Here is a 24,069-nt window from a genome sequence, read left to right on the forward strand (position 1 = left end):
CAGTTTTCTGTAGAAGGAAAAAAAAATCAAACAAACAGTAGCAAAGCTCTTGATATCTCCTTGTTTTTCCCTTCCTTCTGCCTACATATTCTGGCTTTTAATAAGAAACAGAAACTCCTAGAGTGAGGGTAAAATGACTTTCACATTTAGGTTTCTCATTCTAAAGTTCTTTCTCCTACATTTGAACCTCAATTCTCTTGATAAAAGACCTCAGCTCTTGTTCTGTGAAATGCATGTGGAAAAATATTTATCAGTGTTGAAATTTGGCATTTTTGATCTCATGAAACTCCAGAATTGTCTGATTATTAAATTCTTGCTTGTTTGATTGTGGCTAAAATTCTGTTTTTGAAAGAGTAGAATGTACTCCCAGCAAATTGAAGATCAAGTAAATAAATAAAGTGGACCTGGAAAAGTAAACCTGGAGGTGTGACAGTGTACATTGAACCAAACCACCCCAGAAACGAAAGTGCAGACCGTAGAATGAATAGGAATTCTGTTGTCCCTTGACAATTTCCTGCTTCTGTGTGTATCTCCTAGTCAGATGGAGACGGGTTGACATTGAAATCATGGTTTTACTGAATTCAAGTCCCACCTTACCACTTACTAGCAGTGTGACCACAGACGGCAGCATCGACTCAACAGATGTTAGTTGACACTTCCTCTGTGTGACACGCTTTGCTAGGTGCTGGGGATACAGCTAGTCTTTTTAACCTGAGTCTCTGCTTCCTGGTTTGCAAAATGGGAATCATAGTACTTACCTTGATTGTACTGTTGGTGAGAGAATTAAATGAGATAATGAGTAAAAAATATTTAACAGTGCCTGGCACTTGGTTAGCCCCTAACAAATGGTAATTATTGCTGCTGTTATTGTTTATAATTCTAGAATAAGACCAAAAAGGATTAAACCAAAGGAAGATTAGGAAATAAACTCTAGTAGCTGTAACATTCTGATGAGCAGTTTGCCTGCGACTAGGTTGCACAATGTTGGTAATTAAGAATTATTTGTGAAACCCCTGGGTTATAGCTGAACATATGATGACAATGGAACACAACTCTTTAAGAAAATTCTAGAGAAAACCCCTGCTTGAACTGTAAACACTTTTTAAAAGTACTTCCTCCATACAGTGGTTGGAGGTTGTGAGCTGTCGAGATCCGTCTGTCCCTGCCACATGGAATCAGCACTTCTGAGGATTTCCCCTGAGGATTTCCTCGTTGTCCGGGCCTGTGGGCTACTCCTGCTGTGAAAGATAGCAGCCTCTGACCAGATGGCTCTTCTGCTGCCCTCATCTAATTTAGTACTTCTGCAGGAGAGAGTTATCAAATCTTTAAATCTACTGCTGCTTGTGTAGCACATTCATTTTTTTCGTCTCTTTTCTCAGAGTCTACATGAGTTTTATTTATGACCCTGTATGGAAGATGGATCTGTGAAGCATAGTCTGGTCTGTAATACATTGTGGTTAGTTTGCTAGAGGTAGGCACTGAGGTTTTTAAGTGTGTGTGGCCGTCAAGCCAACCTAGAATTACATAGTAAAACCAACTTTTAATTTTCCCCGGTCAGAAGGATTTATTGTATGGACAGAAGCCTAAGAAATTTACTGGCCTACCAGAGGATTTGCATCTTTTCTGTCTGTTTTTGTGATGGGTCCTTCTCCTCATGACTTTCTGGGAATCTGTCAATGTAGAGGAATTGAAAGGAAATCTTAAGCCCTGTTCTGGTGGTTTGGAGATTGGCTTTCCAGGCCCTTGCTTTTTGTCTCCTCCCCTGTGTCATTTAGCCATGTTGTTTTTTTCACTAGCATCCTCATTAGCCGTAGGATGAAGAGAATAGGCGAATTTCTCTGAGGCTCTTTCCATATAGGAGCATTTTTTGACTCCGCAGTTCTTAAGTTTGTATTTAATTATGATGTGAAGGTGAGCTGACCCAAATGTCTTTGGAGAATTCTTCTGACTCAAAAGTTATTTCATTCTCCTTTGTTATTGTGCTAATGCTGATTTAGTAAGAGAAGATAGAGAATAAACTATAAATACAACTTAAAGACTTCTGTAACCACCACCAACCACACGGGACACGAAATAGTTCCCCAGTAACTTCTTCATGCTGTACCATTGGGGCCAGACATTCCCCCCAGCCCCCTGGCAACCACTGATCTGTTCTTGTTACTGTATTTTATCTTTTTGACAATGTCATATAAATGGAACCATCCTATGTATAACCTCTTAAGACTGGCTTCTTTCACTGAGCCCAGTGCCTTTCACTGAGCATCATGAGATCCAGCCAAGTGTTGCATATGACAATAGTTTGTTCCTTTTCATTGCTGAGTAGTATTCCATTGTACGGATATACCAGAGTTTGTTTATTCATTCGTCTGTTGAAGGATATTTAGGTTGTTTCCAGTTATTGAGGATTATGAATAGGGTTGTTATAAGTGTTTATGTATGGCTTTGTGGGAACATAAATATTCAGTTCACTTAGCGTATTAGTTTCCTATGGCTCTTACAACAAACTGTATGGCTTAAAACACCATGGCTCTTGTAACAAATAACAACAAACTGTATGGCTTAAAACAGCAGAAGCTGATTTTCCTGCTCTTCTGGAAGCCAGAAGTGTGAAGTTAGTGTCCCTGGGCCGAAGTCATGGTGTCAGCAGGGCCTCGTTCCCTCCAGAGGCTCTAGGCAAGCACTTCTTCTTTTGCCTTTTCAAGCTTCTGGAGGCCACCAGCATTCCTTGGCTTGTGACCCCTTCTGCGAATCTCTCCAAATTCTTGCTTCCATTGTTACTCTCTGTCTCCATTTTGTATAGTCATGTGCTGCATAATGACATTTCTGTCAACAGTGACCACATAGATGACAGTGGTCCCATAAGATCAGTACCATAAGCCTAGGTGTGTAGTGGGCTATACCATCTAGGTGTATGAAGTACACTCTGTGATGTTCGCACAACGATGAAATCGCCTAATGACGTGTTTCTCAGAATGCATCCGTGTCATTAAGCCGAGCATGTAGTCCAGTCTCTCTCAGCCTCCTCTTATGAGGACACTTGTGATTACAGTTAGGGCCGACCAGGCTCATCTCCCTATCTCAGGATCCTTAACCTACACATCTGCAAAGACCCTTTTTTGCCATACAAGGTGATAATTACAGGTTCCAGGGAGCAGGTTGTAGATATCTTTTGGGGGGCCTTTTTTCAGCCCGCCCCACTTGGGTAGAGACCTAGGCATGGGCATTACTGGGTCATGTGATAACTGTATGTTTAATTTTATAAGAAGCCACCAAATTTTTTTGTAGAGTGGCTGTCATTTTATATCCCTGCCAGCACCCTCGCATGCCAGAATTTTTGGCATCCTTGCCAGAACTTGGTATTATCAGTGTGTTTTATTTTAACTGTTCCAGTGGGTATCTTATTATGGTTTTAATTTGCTTTTCCCTGATGGCTAATGATGTTGAGCATCTCTTCATGTGAAAACTTCATACCATTTAATTTGCCTTTTTAATTGCCTTTATAAGTATGAGGAAGAAAAGAGTGAACTGAGTCATAGCTGAAGGAAAGAACATTAATGTCATAACAGCAGAATCTTGCCTAACAGCATTGTTCTGGAGAATGGTACAATAGCATATTACAGATCTCTTTTATTCCATTTTATCTGTCTGTAAAATTTCTTTATAAAGTTTTGTCTGAGTGGATGATATGCTTGATTCTAATTTAAGAGGTGTCTGTTACATAGCTTTATAATGAATAATAAAAAATCTAAATCATGCTGATTCTCTACCAAATTATTTTTTAATTTTATTTTTTTTGGTGAGGAAGATTGGCCCTGAGCTAACATCTGTGCCGGTCTTCCTCTATTTTGTGTACGTGGGACACCACCACAGCGTGGCCCAACGAGTGGTATGTAGGTCCGTGCCTGGGATCTGAACCCATGAACCCTGGGCCACTGAAGTGGAGCACGTGAACTTAACCACTACGCCACTGGGCCGGCCCCTAAATTATCTTTTTAAATGAGAAATCTTTCACAAGCCCCCCACCCCCTGTCGTGACCCCAGGTGTGATACAGTGCGGCTCACCTGTTTGCTGCCGTCAGGGTGCAGTTCACAGTGGTTCGTATTGCTGTGGGTCACTTTTGGGCACCTTTAGTCATATTTTAGACTAGATTTTAAGCACTGACTGTTTATTTTCTCTTGAAGCAATGGTATATAGTAATAACTTGTGCTAAGTTCTTTCTTGGTCCTTGGTTAAGTCCAATACAGTAGCTTCTGTTGCTTGAGTTCTTGCAGAGTTATGAGGGGGAATTAAATGAACGCTGGTGACCATTCTCTGAGAATTAAAAACCTCCGTTCAGAAAGGCGTGGTGGAATAGAATAAATGAACCGATGCACAATAAATGACATCTCTTTATGGTATTATATTATTCTAATTGTGCTCCTTTTAATATGACCTTTGGCATTTAATATAAATAAATAGTACCAGGTTTCAATCTCTGGAAATTGAAGAGCTCATTATTTGAAGTAGTCATGGCTCAGAAAATGGGATTACGTGGCGTTTTCTTGGTGTAGCCTACCAGACTGCCCCCCAAAGATCATAGGGCTTTACATCCCGGTCTGCCAAGTGGCTGTGAGCATGATGGGCTTTCGAGTTTGTGGACTTGATCCAGCATTTACTGTTTGTAAATGTCTGCTTCTCTCTCTGGTCCCGATGCTTAAAGCCATGTGATCTTGGAGAAGGCACTTGGCTGATGGGATGGGACTTAGGCCCGGTTTCCCCATCCGTGAAGCGGGACTGATGCCCTCTTTCTTTGCTCCTCCTGGGGTGGGGGGACCGAGAGGAACTGACGTCGTGACAGAGCTTGGGAAACCGTGGGCTTTTTGTGGATGTTCGGGATTATTATTTCGTGAAATTGTTTCATTTGTCTTCATAATTCGAGATACAAGATCTCTATTCTAATGCTAATGCTTGTGGAGGATCTCCAAGTAAAGTTCGATAAAGACTAAAATTAGATAAAGGCTGGTAAAGACTTTCTCGTTACTGATATTTCAACTTATTTCTTCTAAGTTTTGACAATTGAATAGTAGGGGTAAATTAAAGAGGGAAAAAAATCCTCCCTCAAGTGTGTTCCTTTTTTTACTGTGCTGTTCTTTTGGTGGGATTGGGGCGACGGGGAGTACTGATAGAATAGGGAAGAGGTTTTATCCTCTGTTGAAACATGTTTGGAAACGTGTGAAACAGCCATATAATGTTTACGACATAAATGGTATGATCTGGTACTCGTCCGTTTGAAACTTGCTTTTTTATTCAACATTGTAGTTAAGAGTTACTTGTTTTGATGCATGTAGGTCTAGGTCCTTGTTTTCATTGTTGTATAGTTTTCCATAATATGATTAAACTATAGTTAATCCATTCTCCCATTTCTGGCCAGCAAGGTTGTTTCCACTTCCCACGATGATACACAGTGCTGCAGTGCGTGTCCCTCCATGCACCTCCTTGTGCACGTGTGTGAGAGTTTCTCCAGGGTGTGGATTAGACAGGGTAGTCTGGCTTTGCTATGGTAATAAACAACCCCCAAATCCTAGTTGGTGGATAACCAGGAAGGTTATCTCTTGTGGGTGTGGTTGCGGAATCCTCTGTCCCACATGGTTTCTCAGGGACCAGGCTGACGGAGACCCCAGTATCTATGGCTGCACAACTGGAATGTGTAGCCTCCTTAATCTCAAGATAAGACAAGTGAGCAGGGAGAATTGTGAACTGACTGGCCCTTAAGTTCTCCAGCCAGGAAGGGACACATCGTCACTTCCAGTTCCATCCCACGTCCAGAACTAGGTACAAGGTCACGCCTCACTACAAGAGGCCTAGGAAGTGTCGTTTTCTGTGTGTTCAGGAAAGGGAAGGGTTACCAATTGTTTGTGAGCACTAGTAATGTCACCACAGATAGATGTCTGGAAGTGTAGCTCTGTACTCTTTGATACTGTGCACATAACACACTACATGCAGCTGCTCCTCGAGCCCCCAAGGGGCAACCAAATTAGTTACTTTTGAAATTTTGAGTTTGGGAACACTTTAGTCTTAAATTACAGCTTGATTGTGGATCATGGACTTTTTCTTTTAAACATTAGTAAAGCAGAAGATGGAGACTAGGACCTTATGTTTTAGGATTTGTAATTCAGTACAACAACTACTTATTTTTTAAAATCTAGAACAGAGATTTTTCTGCTGGTCTGGGTTCAGTTACTGAGAAAAGAACCCACTATAGTTAATTTTCATGGGAAGGGATTTATTACAGAGTATCATATAATAGCTAACAGAATTTTGGGGAGGGCCGAAAAAGCAGGTTTGAGGCTCAGCTTCACAAATGATTCCCAAAGCCATCCCACAGACCTGGGCCACCAAGGAGGCTGCAGCCTCTTCAGCCATTGGGAGGTTGCCAGCTCAAGAACCACTGCCTCAATCAAGAACATGATGCTCCTGGCCCCAGAGCACAGCAGATGTCCTCCACACTGCCACTTGACCCTCAGGAAGGTAACATCTGGACGTGGGACCCCTAATTCTGCCCCAGAAAACCAGATGCTTCCACAGCTAGACTTGACCCCAGCAACAGCAGAGGCACCAGAAGTCTGCTCTGCCTCACATCTGCTTTCCAAATCTCATGGGATTGTGTCCGACGGATGAGCCCTAAATCACATTTAAACCCTAGCTGGGAGGAGGTTGGTGACGTGTGCTTTTTAGCTCTCCGGTCTCTGCAGTGTCATCCAGGACGCTAGGAGGATAGAGTGGATGCTGAGCATCAGTCCATCATGTTCACCCCAAGTTCTTACCCTGATAGTAAGATGTATGCATAGAATTTAGGGAATCTTTGACCCCTGGAATTTTATGCACAGTTTTGTGAATGTGAATGAGAACATTTTTCTTAGAAAGGAGCCTATGCTTTCATTAGATTCTCAAAGGGGGTGATGACTGGACAAAGGGGAAGCACACTGACCAGACAGTTCAGTGATGAAGCCCCCACATTCTGAAATCAGGCGGACTAGGTTTGACTCCTTTCTCTGCTACTTACTTGGTATGAGGCCTTGGACATATTATTTCACTTCTCTAAGCCTTAGTTTCCTCATCTTTAAAATGGGGATGTTTGTACCTGTCTTCTAGGGTCGTTATGAGGCTGAAGTATAGAATGCATGTAAAGTTAATGCGTAGTCTGTTGCCTAGCCCAGAATAAACAACCAGTAACTAGTAGTTGTATTCATTCATTCAGAAGTAGAGGGTGGCCAAGTTACTGCTGCCTCTGTTAAGACTCCCACCTGGTAGCTCCTGTGTGTGATAGCTAATTAAACTTAAATAGCGTTTCCTTGCTCCCACTGCATCCTGTGCTTACCACTGTGATATTTATCACACTGTTTTGTAATTGCCTCTTTGTCACTCTCTTTTACACATCTTTAGAGCAGAGATTGTGTTGTAGTGCCTATCACATAGTAGATGTTCAGTAAATATTTATGAAATGAGTGAATGAATAATGAATAGTTAAACTGGGCGATGTTTTTAGCTTGGAGCAGAGGAGACTAAGGGAAGCTCTCTGAAAATATTTAAAAGACTATCATGTAAAAGGGAGTTGGGCTCACTCTGCACTGCTTTGGAAGGCAGAAGTAAGAGTAGTGGATAGAAGTCGCGAAATAAGGCACATTTGGGCCCAGTGTGAAAGAGCTTTCAGGCAATGAGAGCCGTCAAGCGATAGGATGGGTGCTTTAGAAGGCAGTGATTAGTCTGTCACTGGGGGTATTCAAGAGGAGGCAAGCTAGGAAGATAAAGATGGGATTTGAGCACTGTGGGACTCTGGACACTCTTAGGACTCTTCCTTCTCTGAGTGCCTTTGTTGAATGCGCTAGGGAGTATCTCAGAGGACTGTCACCTAGTCCGCGAGGGAAGGTGTCTTTAGGTGGGAAAGGGCGAGTGTATCAGGAGTAGTGTGGCTGGGATGCTCAGGGAGGGTATGGATTAAGGCAGGAAGGACGTGTTAGGGCTACTTCAGGGATGACCTTGAGTGCCAGGCCGAAGATTTTGGAGATGTTTGGTGAGCAGTGGGAGTTATAGATAGTTCCCAGGAGGATGTTAGTGCCATGAGAGTATCCCCAGTACTTCGAACAGTGCTTGGCACATAATAGAGGTTCACTGAAGATTTGTTGAAGGAATTCGTTAAAAGATCAGAGCTATGATTTAGCAAAATTAATCTGTAATCTGAGTTTAGGTTGGAGGTGGAAGGGAGGGCACTTAAGTAGGAGGTAAGGAGAGCCTGAAGAAAGGGAGATGACACCAAGAGCCACTGTGGATGTAGGATTGACTGGACTGGTCCAGTGGGCTGAGAGGGAGAAGAGGTAAAGGTGATTCCGTGAACTTTAGTCTGGTGACCAGAAATGGGAGTGACAGTCACAGAAATAGGGCACTTCCTTGTAGCTCTTAATAAAAGAAGGTGAAGCTTTTGGTTCTGGACATGCTTCAGCAACGGGATTGGGTTAACAGTTTCCATCCACCCTTAGCCCCGATGGTATGTATGTTTGTGTCACTCACTCGTGGTTTATTACATGTTGTTCATGGTTCTCACCACGACTTGGGAGTCTAGGTCTCTGGAGAGAGTCAACTGTAATGATTGGAATGACTGCCTGGTGGGGCTTATCTCCCGTGGGTTCAGTAAGACACACCTCCGTACATGGTTTGTCTCTTCACTCATAAGGTGTGTTTGATGTATTAGCTATAATAGCACGTAATTTAGGAGACCCTTTTGACCAATTCTCCTACTTTCTCCACCTTGGAAAAACCAAAGCTCTGTTTTCTTGAGACATTGCTGCCGGCCCTAAAGCTGCTTTTCCTGGGTTTGTAGGGGTTGTGGAGTAATGGCAGTCTGCGCAAACACCAGCGCGAGGGGCCTCTGCTTGCAGGCTGCTCTCCCTGGTTGCCAGAGATGTGGTCCGTGACCTGCCGTCTGTGGACGCCTGCTGCAGCTGGGGGTGGGCCTGAGGAGGACAAGGGCACTCCCCAGGACCTGCGCCTTTCAGGAGCTGCATTGTGCAGAAAGAATGCTCTTTAGTATCACGAGTAAGCTTTTGTCAAAACACAGAGCAGAGCTGATTACACGTCTCATTTATTAAACAGTGCTTATAAGAATTGTAGTTGTCCCATTATGTAAGCCATTTAGTATTTCAAAGGAAGCTCGTCTCTGTACGGACAGGGACAGCCACTTTCTCATAAAGGAGAATGAGCTTATCCGTGCAAAGCTCAGCAAATGTAAGTTACCTCGCTGCTGTAGCCTGCTGCCAAATTTCTACTGACTTAGCAAAGCCGCTGGAGTGGGAGGTTTTGGGTTCCTCACTTCGATTTCTCCCGACGAGTTAGCCCTCAGGCTTTCCCTTCTGTTCTCCTGGAGGAAGCTGCTCCTCGGGCTGTCTGCATTTGGATGCATATGCTATTTTAAAGAATTATTTGTCACTGGGTGAGAGACATGTACCTCAGATTTCTCCCACACTCTTGCAGCTATCTTTAGATTTCTGAGTTGGCTAATTCAGGGGGTCACTTAATTCTTCACAACTTTTACAACATTTCACATCTTTGAACACAACAAAGGTGGTGCCTTTTTCAGCTGTTTTTCAGCATTGCTATAAATGGAAATTTTTCTGTTCCAAGCCGTTGAAATATGTTTTACTCTAACATTTTCTCTTCACCTTTGGGATTATCTTGACAGTGTATAAGGCAACCTGATAGTGGTTTGCCAAGAAAGAGAAGAAGTTAGGGCTTGTGGGAGTTGAGGGGAAGAGGCTGTTTCTATTGTTGCTACTTCTGAATTATCTTGGATGTCTAAAAGAAACTTTTGTACACGCGGTGCCAGCCTGCTGCTGGCCTTTGCAGCGTCAGCCTTGGCCGGCTGTGTTCTAAGACGTGATACTGATCTCTATCCACTTTGACTTGACTGAGAAGGTTTGAGGTGCGTGTGTCTGAGGGTATTTTAAAAGGAAATGAAAACAGAGCTCCTTCTTGCCTTGTGCTCATGGTTGTGGAATTTGGGCGTTTGAAATCCTCCAGGCCCTCGGCCTGGGCAGAGCTGGGCTCCCCTTGGTGCTGCCTGCTGTCCTCATGACACAGTTAGTTGTACCCTGGGGAAGCAGGGAGTACTGAATGCGGCAAGGAAAGGGGGCTCGGGCCTTTTTATTCTGGATAGTTCTCTTCTGACCCTGGGAGAGGGCAGAAGGCAGTTTGGGGCCCTTTTAGGAGCTTGCTTTATAAATGAAGAAACTGAGGCTGGCCTGAGTTTACATTCTCAACACTCAGTGGGAACAAGTTGTTCTCTGACAGGCTCTGCGATCAGCCCACTTGGAAAGGGCTCACTGACTCCTGGAGAGCACCAGATGGTGAGCCGCGTACAGGCCCCGCTTTCCTGTTGAGAATCTAAATTTCATGTGAAAAACTGGAGGAGTTTGATGAAGATTCTGAGAAAGCTGAGAAGCTGTGGCTCTTCCAGGGCACCCCCAGCCGCTGTCTTTTCTCCCGCAGGAGTTTGACCTCAGGTCCCTTAGCTGTAAATGGGACTAATGATTCCTTCTGTGAAGGGATGTTGTTGACATTACTTAGATGATTTGCTAACTTATATTGAGTCCTTACTCTGAACTGGATACTCGATATGTTATCTCCATCTTGATTGACAGAGTGACTAAGAGTTTGGGCCCATGAGTCAGACAGACCTGAGATGGAGTTCTGACTCTGTCTTTTTTTTTTTTTTTAAAGATTGGCCCCTGAGCTGACATCTGTTGCTAATCTTCTTTTTCTTCTTCTCCCCAAAGCCCCCCGGTACATAGTTGTATATTCTAGTTGTAGGTCCTTCTAGTTGTGGCATGTGGGATGCCACCTCAGCATGGCCTGATGAGCGGTGCTATGTCCGCACCCAGGATCTGAACTGTCTAAACCCTGGACCACTGAAGTAGAGCACACATATTTAACCACTCGGCCACGGGGCTGGCCCTTGACTCTGTCTTTCCTAGCTGTCAGAGCTAGCTAGTTATTTCAGCCCAAATCATACCTGTTTCATTGGGTTTGGGAGGTTGACTAAGAGAGGGCACTCTCTCCTTCATCAAAGTAGAGGGAGGCCTGATCAGATGCCTTCCAGAGGTTCTCCGGGGCTGTGGAGGCCGTCGGGCACCTACTAGCCACGCCTCTCTTTTACTGAAACTGGCTTCAGGAGTCTGTCTCAGTGGTGGAGCCAGGATGGAAGCCCAGGCTTCTGTCACAGAGGAAGGCTCACCCCCAGCCCACGCTGCACTGGTTTAGTTTTATGGATTTAACCTGGTTGAAACGGTCACCCTATGGTTGGGCCATGACCAATTGGGGTTAACTCTGCCTTGCCTTGCTGGCAGATCCTGGTGCTGTGGGGATGTCATTTTGCCGCACCAAGGATAAGCAGTAGCTGTGTTTGGTCTCTTCCCCTCTCCTTGAAGTCAGTCCTGTGGTGTGGGACTTACACTGTTGAGAACTGGAACACTGTTATCCCTTAGGATTCCTGCTCTTCTTAGTTTGCGATAGAGGCTACCATCCAGTAATAAGAGATCGCTTGTCCCTGGATTTCTTTTTGTTTTCTTAACATACACCCTTCCATGTCTCACAAATGTCAAGGGTTCTTGAAAGCAGGAAATATTCTGTTTTTTTTCTGAGAGGCTGCATAACTGATCCTTGTAAAAAGATCTGAAAATATTAGGAGATGACTTTTCTGCTTAAACGTTAGGATAATAAATCTTTCTTATACTGCTTCTCTGCTTTTTAAGGAAGAAAATTTCTGTTATAAATTTTTTGGTGGCTGAATGTATTTTTTCCCCTTTTTGTGACTATTCACAGTCTTCGGCATATCATTAAAATCTGGTTCTGACTTCTGGATGGGGAAGTGGCGCCCAGCTTTTCTCCATCGTCAGTCCTTCCCTCCCCTGAAGGCTTTCAGTCTTTTCTCTTTTCTTTGTGAAGGAAAGGTCTTTGTTTTGAAGCATTATTAGGACTAGGAGAACAAAATCAAGAAATACTGAAATATCCTGTTTTAGTCAATTCCCCCTTTTATTATTTTTCTAAGTCATTGTTAGACAAGAACAGATATGAAGCCACTCACCATTAGCAAGCTTTGAGAGCAGCGTTTCTTCTACCTCCCTCCCACATGTTGCCATTTCACTGCTACAACATGATCAGAAGACTTTCCCAGTTAACATTATTTCTCCTCTGAAATAATTTAAATCTTCATGTAGTGGACTATCCGGCCATTTCTTTCTCTTTTTTTTGAGGAAGATTAGCCTTGAGCTAACATCTGCCAATCCTCCTCTTTTTGCTGAGGAAGACTGGTCCTGAGCTAACATCCGTGCCCATCTTCCTCTACTTTATACCTGGGACGCCTACCACAGCATGATGTGCCAAGCGGTGCCATGTCCGTACCCGGGATCCGAACTGGCGATCCCTGGGCCCTTGAAGTGGAATGTGTGCACTTAACCACTGCGCCACCGGGCTGGCCCCCAGCCATTTCTTCAAATTTCTTTTTTTTTAGTGTATTAAAGTTTTTTTCCACAAATTAAAATGATTTTATATTTATCTCTATAAAAGAAATAAATGCTCATTATTTAAAAAGATTTGGAAGTATAGAAAGGAATAAAGAAGAAAGTAAAAGTCACCATAATCCCACTGCTTAGAGATAACCACTGTTTATTTTGTGGAAACCTTTCAGATTTATTTCTCTGCTTATAGCTACACCCCTCTTCCACAGAAGGGGTCATATTAGATGTGCTGGTTTTGTTCATTTGCTTTACAAAAACTTTGACAATATATTGTAAGCATTTTATCGTGCCACTGAATGTAGAACATGGTAATTTTTAATTTTGTGGTGTTTGCATGTGTGTGTAGTTTGTGGTTTATAGGGATTTTCAAACTGAGCATTCACAAAGAAAAACATAACAGTTGTTGGATGCACACAGTGTGCCAGGCATTGTGCTAAATAAGCACTTTACAGGAATTGTCTCATCAAATCCATCACTTCCTCTGGACTTGTGCAATAATCTCCTTACTGATACTCTTGCTTTCAGTCTCTCTGCTTTACAACTTATTTTTCATACAGAAACCTGAATAATCTTTCAGGAATGCAAATGAGATCATATTGCTCCTCTGCTTAAAACCCTCCAGTAGCTTCTCATTCCATTTCAACTAAAAGCCAGACGCCTAACATATCTGGGCTGTGTCTCGGCATCCCCTCACAGCCACGTTGGCCTGTCTTTTCCTTATGTGTGACAAATCTGTTTCAACCACAGGACCTTTGCACTACTTTGTAGCTTCTCTGGCCTGGGACATTTGAGTGATTGGTTTTCTTTTCTTTGAGGTCCCAGGTCAAATTGAATTCAAGTGAGGTGAACTCTGTGATATATGTACATTGTAGAAAATTTTTAAAATTTGGGAAAGTATAGAATATAACGTAATGTCACCTATAATCCCACCTTCCACTCTTAATATTTTTGTGATTCTTTTCATTTCACTCATTCCATTTATTCATTCTTTTCACAGAATATCTGCGATATGCCAGGTATATTGTACTGGTGTTTGGTGGGATTACAGCATTAAAAAAGACGGTTATGGTTCTTGCCTTGTGAGATCTGTTGGGGCGTTAATCCTTATGTGGAGGAAGCTGCATGGTGTCATGGTTAAGAACTGAGGCTCTGGTGTCAGGCTAGCAGGATTCAAAAATTTTGGTTCTACCACTTAGAAGTTGTGTAACTGTGAGCTTGTTATGTTCTGAGTCTCAGTTTTCCCATCAGTATTAGTTATCTATTTCTGCATGACAAATCACCTCAAAATGTAGTGGCTTCAAACAGCAAATGTTTGTTACCTCCCAGTGTCTGTGGGCGAGGAATTCAGAAGTGGGTTGGCCGCATGGTTCCGGCTTGTGGTCTCTACTGAGGCTCCGGCTGGGCGTCCGCTGGGGCTGCAGTCATCTGACAGCTTGACTGGGGCTGCAGCGTCTGCTTTCAAGGCGGCTCGCTCACAGGGTTGGCAGGAGGCCTCGGTTCCTCGCCACAGGGACCTCTCCACAGGCTGCTTGAGTGTCCCCTGAGCAGCCAGTCCAAGAGATCACAAGGCAGAAGCCACAATGTCTTTTCTGACCTTACCAGAAGTCACACTGTCATTTCTGCAGTATCGTATTGCTTATACAGGTCAGCCCTATTCAGTGAGGGAGGGGACTGAACAAGTGAGGTGGAAATCATTGGGGACCATTTTGGAGGCTGGCTGTGACACCGGCTGTAAAATGAGCATCATAATGGTGCCCACATTCTTGGTTTTGATGAGGGTTAAATGAGATGATCCATGTAAAGTGAATGAGGAAAAGTCCTGGTATATCGTAAGCACTCAGAAATCTTAGTTGCAGTTGTGTGTTGTCATTGCCATCACTACTCCCTCTTCCGGCATCACAAGAAGACAAACCTGATATAAGGGGGGAAGGAAGAGGGCAGGAAAGGCTTCCCTGAGGAGGAGACGTTTAAGCCAAGACTGGACTGATGAGCAGACTTTGGAGAGGTAGGAACATTCCAGGCAAAGTTGCAGCATGTGCAAAGGTCCTGAGTAGGCAGACCACTGAGTGGAGCGGGGAGAGTGGTGGCAACGCTGGCAGAGGCCAGGTCACGCCCGGCTACGGAGGCCATGCCCTTTATGGAGATTTTCTTCTGTAGGCATATGACTGAGCCTACCCAGAAACCGGCAGAGAAAGTCAGAGCCAAGCTTTCTGGAGTGTATTGATCCTCTCAGGTGGTTGTGTACCACCCATCTCCCCAGAGCTCTTCAGGTTGTTTTGTTCCATTACCCCTGGGAGGAAACATATATCTGTGACTTCTGGTTCAGACTAGACTCTGCTGCTGACCTCTTCTCATGGTAGTTTCCCTCTTCCATTGGGGGCACTGTGCTTTTCTTGTCTCAACGGTATATTTAGTTCTTTAGCAGGATCAGATGCTTGTTCTAATGAATGTATCCTCAAGCTGGGAAATCTGTACAGCTGTCCCGTTCTTCGTGGCACGTTGTTTCCTTGTGCTTGTTATGTGTAAGGTCAAGTATCCTGTGTTCTGTGTTCCAGACGCCTTGGATTTGGACTGATTTGGTGCTTTCAGAAGATACAGGCAGACTTAGTGGTGTGCTTGGTGCCCGTCCGCCTGAGTAAGCAGATGCTCCAAAGACTGATGTTACCCCACACCTTTTCTTTTTGGCCAGAGTTGCCCGTATTCAGAAATCTGTTACCTTGCCACAGTGATTTCTTATTGTTAAATAGGAATGGTCTGCTTTCTCTGGACTTTGTAGGCCTTCCTGAGAGTATATGCACACACTTGTGTGTTCACATGTGTTTTGGTTTTGGGGTTTTTTTGTTGAGGAGGTCCCACAGCCTTTATCAGCTTCTCGAGGGGGTTGTTGGAGGCGCAAGGCAAGGCGTTAGGGCCGGGATGATGGCGCTGCTGCCAGCAACCCAGGGACGTGTGGTGCTGCTCCCTGACTTCTCTGCAGAGTTCTGGCGGGAGAAGGGTGTGCTGTACAAAAATCAGATCTATTTGGGAGATGTGGGTGTGTCGTGATCTATTCTCCTGATCCTCTATTGATGAGCACTTAACCTGTTGGCAGTTTTTCTCCCCAGAATCTTCTTGGTGATCCATTTTTGTACATTCTTATTATTTCCTTAGGATAAATTTCTAGAAGTGGGATTTCTGCATCAACAGGATAGATGCTTTTAAAGGCATTTGTTACATATTGCGAACTGCCCCTCTGGAATGTGTATTGGTAGATCAGTTTGCCTGTGCACTGATAGTAACTGATTCAGTATTTATTTCTCTCTGTGGAGAGGAAATACAGGTCCTTTGGAGGCAAAGAGCCGTAATTTGACCCCACAGTCCCTGTGCTTCTAATCTTAGCCCCTCAAAGAGGCTTTTTTGCTTTCTTCTTTATGCCACAGTTTTAATGCTTTAACAAATGTTGAAGTTTTTGAAAGTTACGTCAACCTAATGGGACATAATAGCCTGGCAGGTATTCCCGGTTCTGGCACTGACCAAACAAATCAGTCGTTTGTGTCAGCTTCTTGGAAACACTGTTCATCAGCAGAATTGGGTAAGAAACTGTCACAAGGACCGGGTGTTGGTCTCCTTTTGAGTGCTTCTCAAAAGGAGGGAAAAGATAAAGCAAAGAATTGGGTGAATTCATCAGATTGTGTCTGGCAGAAAGGAGACCAAGTGGGTGCAGGTCATCGCCCACGACAAGTTTCCCAGGGTCCTGGAGAAAGGGCTGTCCAGGAGCTTCTGATTGTGAGGGCCCCGAGCTGTGGTGTGCGTTGGTGCGCTCTGAAGAATGTGGCCCGTGGCATTCCACAGACACATACCAAACACACTTGGCCTCCCCCAGCGCCCCCCGCCAGCTTGCTCACAGTCCTGCTGAATAACCAGAGCAGCCCACATGACCACAGCATGGAAAGTGGGTCTGGCTGGGCCCGATAGATGCCTTCTTGTTGGCTCAGAGAGAGAAACAATGATTGTAGACAGACTTCTGAGTAGGACCCTCAGAAAAGAATGGGAAACCTGCAGCGAACGGCGGCCCCAGCCAAAGGTAGCTTTTGACAGGAAGTTGGAGAGCCATGTCGGTGGACAGTGCTGCCGGCCGTGCTGGCTGTGGCTCATCAGGGTGCAGATGAGAATGTGGCCTGTGAGTAGGAAGATAAAGAAGTGTAGGTGCTTTCAGGGTCTGCTTCTTTCCAGTTGATGGGTTCTCACCAAACCTGGTCTTCACATTCCCGTCCTGTCCTTTTTTTGATGCTTTGGACCTCGGGAAAGGGTCCTGTGATGATGCCACAGCATCTGCCTGCCATCCCCGAGGTGTCATCCTTGATTCTTCCCTTCCCTCATTCCCCACATCTGATGCAGCAGCATACGTTCCAGAATAAATCCCGAAATAAGTAAATACCCCCCGGCCCTGCACCACTGCCGTCTCTGAACTGAAAGGTTTTCCAGCCTCCTGACCTTGCCTTGTTCCCATCTGTGTCTGCTGTCCTTCTGCCGTCAGAGACCTTTCTTCAGACATTTACATCAGATCTTTTCATCACCCAGTTTTCTGTCCTCCAGTGGGTGCCCATCTCAGAATAGAATTCCCAACTTCTCTCCACAGCCCGTGGGCCCATGTGGTCTGGGCCTGGTTTCCCTTTTGGACTTTACCTCCCATCACTCCCTTTGTTTACTGGGGTGCTCTTCCCTCTTAATGCCCCAGGCCCTACCCTGCCCTCTGCTGGCGTGCTCTTAAACCGGATCTTCTGGTGCCTGGCTCCTTCAAATCATGCAGGCCCCAGCTCACGTGGCACCTGTTAGGAAAGACCTTCCCTGATGACCCAGTCCAGACTACCCATGCTGACAGAGCGCCCATGCCAGCACCAGCTCTCCTTCCCCTTTCACTTTCTTTGCAGCACATGCCATCTGAAATGACCTTGCTTATTTATTGATATCATTGTTTGCTCTCCTTCTAGAATGCCAAGGGTCCTTTAGAGGTCCCATTATTCTGAAGTCTCACCTGGCCTGAGAGTGCCCTTGAAGAGTTTGGCCTCTTGTGGGAATACCAAGTTTTAGTTCTGGAAGAGCTGCAGGTTGTATGAGAAAGAAACACATTTGATTCCTCAAACCAACACAGCACAGCCCTCCAAAATAAAGGGCATGCATGCACACACACAAACACACACGGAAATAGGACGGATCTTTTGAACAGAAGGAGTCATGTGCATTTGAGCAAAGAAGATTTTCACACAGAAAGAAACATTAAAATATAGCTCCTAAAATGTTAAACTCAGTCGTCAAAATTTAGACTGAGAGGAACTCTGTAAACAAATGTCTTGTTTTAATTAATGGGTAAATTGGAAGGAAAAAAATTAAGTGGGATCTATAGAGTGAAGGAGACATAATTGCATTGTATGGAGCTAATTAAGATCTGAATTCAAACAGGCTATAAAAATCGGAGGGAAATCCGCTTATGAGTTGATTGGGGAAATCTGAACTCTGACTGAATATTGGATGATATTAAAAATTTACTTTTTAATTTTTAGGTGTGGTAACCAAAAGAACCATTAGGTTTAAAAATTAACCTTTCTCTTTCAGAGACATACTAGAATATTTATGAATGAAATGATGTGGTACCAGATATTTGCTTTAAAATAACCTGGGCAGCAGGAGCGTGTAGGGATAGAGATGAAAGCCAGTCAGCTGTGGGTTGATACTCATTGAAACCAGGTGGGGCCGTACATGGGCGTATGGGGGTCTATGGGGGTTCTGAAACTGTTCTCTCTACTTAGAGATGTATTTTTTAATTTGCATAATAATTTTTTTAACTAGGAGGTTTTTCTCCCCCAAACCCTGCATGTTCACAAGGCAGCTGTCTGCTGGAGCAGAGTGGCTGCTCCTCTCTTAAGCAAATCTGTTAAAATGGGAGAGCCCTTCCTGCACACTTCATTCAAGTAGACACCTGCCGGCCCCCTGTAAGTGTTAGAGCTTGCGGCCTCCTGTTTTTTTTCCATCTTGATGGAAAGGTTGGTGGTGGGGATTTACTTGGTTGCTACATTTGTGAACAGGTCAAATAATTCCTGCTTTGCTAAGTATACAACTACATGGGAGGCTTGGTGTTTAGCTGCAATGTGGAGCTTATGGAAGACTTTCATTGGCCAGAGCAAAGCCCCCCAAGGCTAGAGCCAGCGATGACTCTTGCTATGTGTCCTTAGTCTAATGGTGATGGAGGAGAGGCAGCACCGAGTAGTAGAAATAGGAAGCTTTCACCCAATGACCACCCTGCTCCCCGTCTGGGCTGAGAGCCCCTCTGCAGCCCCCCGGAGCCCTCCTCACATCACCCCAGCTTGCACTGGTCAAGGGGATTGTTGCTTGTTACGTTCCGTGAAGAAGAAAGGTTGAGAGTTATATGATGGCCAAGACTGACACTGTGTGTTGTGTTCCTGGAGCACAGTAGTGTTTGTTGAAGGAACGAATTTGTGCATTTTTCCAAGCCTTGGGGGACTTATCTATAATAGGCCCACTCTGTGGGGTTGTTGGGAGAATAAAACTAGAACCTCTGTGAGGGACCTAACTTAGAACAATTGGAAGTAACTTAAGTATTCATTGATAGGGAATGCCAAAATAAATTGTGGCCATCGTTTTGTGCAACACTGCAGCTATTAAACAGATGGAGGTAGCTTTATGTGGATTGACGTGGAGAGATGTTCAAAGCATTCAATAGAAAAGCAAGTGTGATACAATCACATTCACGCTACAGAGAAAACTGAGTCTGTAAATGTGTAGACAAAGGTCTGTGGGGGCCGGCCTGGTGGCGCAGCGGTTAAGTTCACACGTTCCGCTTCGGTGGCCTGGGGTTCGCTGGTTCAGATCCCAGGTGTGGACCTACTCACCGCTTGTCAAGCCATGCTGTGGCAGGCATCCCACATGGAAAGTAGAGGAAGGTGGGCACAGATGTGAGCTCAGGGCTAATCTTCCTCAAAAAAGAAAAGAAAAGAAAAAGGTCTGTTGATAGTGGTTCTCTCTGGGAGTGGCTGGGGAGGGGGAGTATGGTGTAGAGGTGAGGGGGCACTGTTGGCTCTTTATGTCCATCTGTAATTGACATAGAAAACTCAGCAGTCAACCTAAAGGAACAAAATGGTGCTTGCTACCCAGTTAACACTCAGGAAATTGTAACTATTATAAAAGGTAGTAATAAAGTTAATAAAGGCCTGGGGCCAGCCAGCCCTGTAGCCAAGTGGTTAAGTTTGTCCGCCCCGATGCACCGTCTCAGGGTATCGCTGGTTCGGATTCTGGGCGTGGACATGGCACCGCTCCTCAGGCCACGCTGAGGCGGAATCCCACATGCCACAACTAGAAGGACCCACAACTAAAAATACACAACTATGTACCGGGGGGCGGTTTGGGGAGATAAAGCAGAAAAAAAAAAAAGATTGGCAACAATTGTTAGTTCAGGTGCCAGTCTTTAAAAAAACAAAAACAAACCACAAAACTTAAAAAAAAAAAAAAAAAGGTTAATAAAGGCCAGAGGCCTAACTAGATTAGGTCTGTTATAGAGAAAAAGTCTAATCAGTTTTTGTTCAACTTTTATAGAATGCAACTTCTTTAGTTTCTGAAAACAACCAATCTTTAATTTGGAAAGCTAAGCAATGGCCCTGGTCTTTTATTATATTTTATTTTATTACTTTTTTAGTCAAGTTTGTTGAGGTATAACTTCTGTGTAGTGTAACACTCCCTCTCCTTAGTGTCCAGTTCTGTGAACTTTGACAGATGCACACAGTTGTAAATTACCACGACCATCAAGATAGAGAACAGTGCCGTCAGCCCCAGAATTCCTCTCTGCCGCCCCTTTGTCGTCATCCCCTCCCCCACCCCCAGCTCCTGGCAACCGCTCATCTGTTTGCTGTCCTTAGAGTTTTGCTCTTTGCAGAAGGTCATAAATGGAGTCCTAGAGTGTATGGCCTTTTGAGTCTGGCTTCTTTCACTTAGCATAGTGCCTTGAGAGTCGTGCACGTGGTTGCATCTTATCAGTAGTTCTCCCTTTATATCTCCGAGTCGTATTCCCTTGTATGGATATACCATACTTTGTTTATCCACTCACCAGCTGAAGGACAGAGCTCCAGGCTTTTAGAGCACAAACAGACTTCTGGCTTTTCTGTTATCTTTTTTCTACCAGTTTTGACTCCTTTTTTTTTTTTACCCTAGAAGATTATTGAGATTTATAATAATAGGCTATTATTTCAAAGGCCTCAGAAGAGCTGCATTAAATACAAATTATTTGGAGTTTTTAAATTTTTATTTATTTGACACATGTAGAGTTTACTGTGTGCCTGGCACCGTTCTAAATATTGCTTTGCAAATATGAAGTACTTAGAACAGTTGCAAGCGCAGAGTAAGTGCTATGTACATGTTTGTTAAATAAATAAATATGTAAAAGTTGCTAAATAATTGGCGTTTCATATAGAAGAGAGGGCTGTGGGACAGACAGAAAAGCAGGAGGCCAGGGTTGTAGGCCCTACTAACATCACTTCTCCACCTCACCCCTGTCCCCAGTTCAGGCTTTGTCACCTTGGGTAGTTAATTGACTCTTTCTGGGTCTCACTAACATGTGAAATGAGGATTGTAATCTGAATCCTCCTGAAGGAAACAGATTATCTCTTAACTCACTATTCTCACTTTAAAGTTTGCTCATCATAAAAGTAATCTGGGGCCAGCCCCATGGCCTAGTTCGGCATGCTGTGCTTTGGTGACGTGGGTTTGGCTCCTGGGTGTGGACCTACACCACTCGTCTCTCAGTGGCAGTGCTGTGGCAGCAGCTCACATACAAAAGAAGGAGGAAGATTGGCAACGCATGTTAGCTCAGGGCAAATCTTCCTCAGCAAAAAAAAAGTAATCTGTTATAAAATATCCCATAAAATGTGGCTCTGTGTATTTTGTATCATGTTGGGCCTAGATAATTTGTTCCTTCCCCTGTTTTCAAGTATAATACATCCTGTTGATATCTATGTTAAAAGTGTATTAAAAACATTCACCACATGGTGGCACTCCCTTGAAAAACGAAACAAAAAATTCCAGGTCAGCATTGAGTTTTAGGCATCGAATAGAGTAGAGGCAACTGGAGTGCTAATTTCTGTTCTTCAGAGCTAATTTTTGTGCTTTGAGTTTTGGGGGACAAGTAGGGAAATAGAGGCCTGTTGTTTTATTGGCTCAGTAAGTTATGCAGATGTCAGAATATGGGAACATTTGTTCTTTGTTAAGCACTGTGACATTTCATCATACATTAACCAATGCTGTACTTTAAAAATGTTCCAGATATCTTCACTCAGAAGCTGGTGTGCCTAACAGGAAAAAAACACATCTGTAATGAAAACATCATAATATTTCTCCTTCAACAATTGGCATTTAAAAAATGTGTTGCCCTGTAATTACTATAGGGAGTACAATTGTAATGTTTTTTTAATTGTGATTCTTTTGAAGCAAAGTGTACCTGCCTTATAGATTTGAAATGGATACTTCTAAGCAGTTATTGCTGAAACTGGCTGGATTTAGGTTATTTACATGAGAATGTCAGGCTGATTGACATCTTCGGGAGGGAGAGGAGATATCTCCCATCATACTAATTTCCCTTAAGAATTTTCACTCCTGCATGTGTTCACTGATTCATTTGCCAGGTATTTATTGTTTCTTCACACCAGCACAAGGCATTGTGCTAGAGCTGTAGGAGATTCAAAAAGGGTCCTGATTTTCAGAATCACCCAAGGTGAAACTCAAACATTTAATTCAAATGCTAGGCATTACGTATCACGTTAATAGTATAGGTAAGAAGGACTACAGTGGTTCAGAGGAAAGACGGAGTGCTCCGCACTAGGGTGACTGGTCAGGGAGAAATGTGGGCGTGGTGTTTGGTGGGAGAAGATGAGCAGAGAGAATATTTGGGCATATGAAGAGGTGGAATTTCATCCCACCACAAATAGGACTATTGAAAGGAGTAGAGGATACAGGAAGGAGAGACAGATTTTGGGCAGAGGGAGTATTCTGAGCAAGAGCCTGAGGAAAGGAAAATACGAGGTCCATAGGGATTAGATTACGGTCCAACTCGGCAGGCTTGGGTAAGGGGTTTAATTGTTGAATGATCTGGGTTGGAATGGGGGCAATGATAGGACTTTAGGGAAATTTAGCATTGCCTTCAAACATAGGCATGAGGGAGTTTGGTGATATGACAGATTAGCTGTCCTGAAAATCCACCTGATAAAAACTCTTGGACATGATGCCTAAAATTTAGCAAACATCTTATTAATGAATAGCTGAACTTGCAAGAATGGAGGGAGACCTTCAAGGCCTAGAAAGTAAAGGATGAGCAGAAAATAAGAGGTACAAGTTCTCCTGGAGTTGTTTGCTGATTTCAGCCACCAGGAGGCTCCCCCCACCCAGATTGTTTTATTGAGGTCTAATCGACATACTATAAACTGCACATGTCTGAAGTGAACAATTTGGTAAGTGATATGTGTTTATGCCCATGAAATCATCACCACAATTAAGATCAGAAAATATCAGTCATCCTCAGAAGTTTCCTTATGACCTGTTGCAGTCCTTTCCTGGTCCACCCTGCTCTATTTCCAGTCAACTGTTTACTTATTTTCTGTTATCATAAGTAGTTTTCATTTATATAAAATTCTAGAAAATACAGTCATATACTATATACTCTTCTTTGCCTGACAGTTATTTTGAGATTCATCCATATTGTTGTGTGTGTCAATATTTTTTTATTCCTTTTTATTGCTAGGTTCTATTCCATTGTCTGGATATACCATAATTTGTTTATTTACCTATTGATGGGCATTTGGGTTGTTTTGATTTGGGGCTGTTACAAATAAAGCTGCTAGAACATTTGTGAACAAGTCTTTGTGGGACATACGCTTTCATTTTCCTTGGGAATATAGCTATGAGTGGAATGGCTGGGCCATATGGTGGATGTCTGTGAGAATTGGGTTTTGAAGGCTGTTTGGGGCACAGGAGACAAAGTCTTAGGCCCATGGTAAGCAGGGAGGTAGAACTGAGACTGCCATATAAAGCTGTGGTCATTGAAGGACTCTATCTCAATTAAAACAGTAGAACGAACATATAAGCCCACAGGCAGAGTATTAAAAAAAAACTTGTCTGATTTGGTCTTTTCTTTGAGTGGGAAGAAAAGAAATCCTCTTGGATAACTTTTCCCCCATGCTTACCTTCTCCTGAACTTTGTTTGAATTTACTTAACCTATTTAGTCTGGGAAATTCCAAGAAGAGAAATCATCTTAAAGAGATCCTAGGTTGGTAGAGTTCCCAGATACCTGGCAGAAGTCAGTACATACCCTCTTTGAATATACCTTTATCCCAGCCTTAGCCCAGGATTCCCACAGATGGAGCCTCTCCACCATGAGCTGAGAATCCAAAACTTAAAGGCACAAGGAAACAACCATGAATAAGGGAGCAGTAAAAAAGAACAGCAGAACTAGAGTAGAGATTTAGATATTAGAATTATCAGATTCA

The 24,069-nt window shown here is 43.7% G+C and overlaps 1 protein-coding gene across 1 annotated transcript in view; it reads left to right on the forward strand.

The window, feature by feature from the left end:
* The window catches only part of ABL1 (ABL proto-oncogene 1, non-receptor tyrosine kinase), a 139,234-nt gene that overhangs the window by 19,110 nt on the left and 96,055 nt on the right, over positions 1-24,069 (forward strand). The window lies entirely within an intron of this gene.

Source organism: Equus przewalskii, chromosome 26 (assembly GCF_037783145.1).
Source record: "Equus przewalskii isolate Varuska chromosome 26, EquPr2, whole genome shotgun sequence".
Taxonomy (NCBI): domain Eukaryota; kingdom Metazoa; phylum Chordata; class Mammalia; order Perissodactyla; family Equidae; genus Equus; species Equus przewalskii.